Consider the following 1,966-nt stretch of genomic DNA (forward strand, 5'->3'; position numbering starts at 1 on the left):
TCACCTTGAACCCAACCCCAACTTATTCTAATCCGGACAACATAACCCCACCTGTCAATACAGTGGGTTCCGGGCATATTTTCCCCAACCGCGAGGCAAAGGAGTAGTACAGGTATGCTCTCCTCACACTACTCATGTCTCAGTACTAATTTAAGTGACCCTCGTCACACTGTAAAGACTTTTTTTTTACCCCATCGGTCATGAAGGAGGGTTAATGAGGGTGGAAAAGAAAGGTCGAAATTTATAGCTACAGATCGACTCAGAATCATCCCCTGAGTCGATTTACCCACCCTTGTAAAGACTTTTTTTTTACCCCATCGGTCATGAAGGAGGGTTAATGAGGGTGAAAAAAAACGTTGAAATTTATAGGTACAGATCGACTCAGAATCACCCCTTAAGTCGATTCACCCACTCTGTAAAGACTTTTTTTTTACCCCATCGATCATGTTGAAGGAGGGTTAATGAGGGTAAAAAAAAAGATCGAAATTTATGGGTACAGATCGACTCAGAATCACCCCCTGAGTCTATTGACCCATCCCTGTGGAGACATTTTTTTTCACCCTTGTATAGACTTTTACCCCGCCGGCCATCTTGGAAATGCGTTAATGAGAGTGTAAAACCCCCCATTTTATCCAGAAGCATTTTATCCCTTTACCCTAAAACCCCCCAATTTCCTGCGAGCATTCATCCCATTTTCATCCCTTCATTTCACCCCTAACCATGCCTACAAACACCGTGTTTATACACGCACCCCTTTCTCAGTCCCAGTTTCACCCTTACACCCACCCTCTACCTTGACACATCTGTCTAACCCCTAATTTAAAAATTCACCCTCCCAACACCATTATTATTATTATTCGTATCCCCCCATTGGGATATTAGCCCCCCAGTAAGTGCCCCCCCTTCGTACGCTCCAGATCACTTTTACCGTGAAACTCATTTTTGCCTCTGCGAGATTGAGAGACCCCACTATCGCCATCTGCCTAAACTTCATTTTCCTAAAATTGACAGCTGATCGCTTTGTACTCCCGGACAAAAATTACGGGCATTCAGTGCATCGAATCTTTCCAAGAAAAATCGCGAAAAATGTAATAATTGTATTCACGGGCCGGTAATTGGGTGTCGCGAGTGAGAAATGGATGTGTAAATTGTGGGGAGTGTTTTTATTCCGCATTGATTGAGCCGCCATATTTTTCCCCAAACCATCATTGGAGAATTCATCTTGGTGAAATGGGGGTTTCTTTGAACGTAATTTACACGTTCATTCCTCAATTTCCCACCCCTGAGACCTAATTACCGGCCCGGCACAAATAATTATCTACCGATTGACCCTACGATTATATTTTTTGAGGGTCTACAGGGGCTGGCATTTAGTTACCCGTAAAACGCGTTTTTTTCTAGGGAATTCCCTAGGGACATGTTGGGCAAAAATCCCTCCACCCGGGCCTTAACAGGGTCCAAATAGTTAATTTATTCAATTCGATGGTCCATGCCATACTCCAAGGCCGAATTGATTCAGGCGCCACCGCTACGACACTTTCATTCGGAAACTTATTCATACGCATGAGTATGATCGCCGTATACTTGGCGCACTAATTAATGTGAATCATTAATTAACCTATCAAATAATTTGGAAATAATTTGGGGAATTTTAGTGAGAGGGTTTCATAATTTGGGGAGAACTCGTTGATTAATTATTCATTTTTTTAAATTAAAGCGTATAGTTAGCGAAAATTTTTTATTTTTCATTTTTCTGAATTGAAAATTACATAGAAACATTTGGGGAATCGATTTCAGTAGATTTCATAATTTGGGGAATCGACAAAGAGTTGATAATTAATACATTGAATAATTAAATCAATTTCCAGCCATGCGCGTGCGCGCATGCATACCCGTTCCATCGTTCGTAATCGGGCGCACTAATTAATGGTAATCATTAATTAACCTATGAAATAATCAGGAAATA

This window comes from Fopius arisanus, unplaced genomic scaffold (assembly GCF_000806365.1).
Source record: "Fopius arisanus strain USDA-PBARC FA_bdor unplaced genomic scaffold, ASM80636v1 scaffold00099, whole genome shotgun sequence".
NCBI classification, from domain to species: domain Eukaryota; kingdom Metazoa; phylum Arthropoda; class Insecta; order Hymenoptera; family Braconidae; genus Fopius; species Fopius arisanus.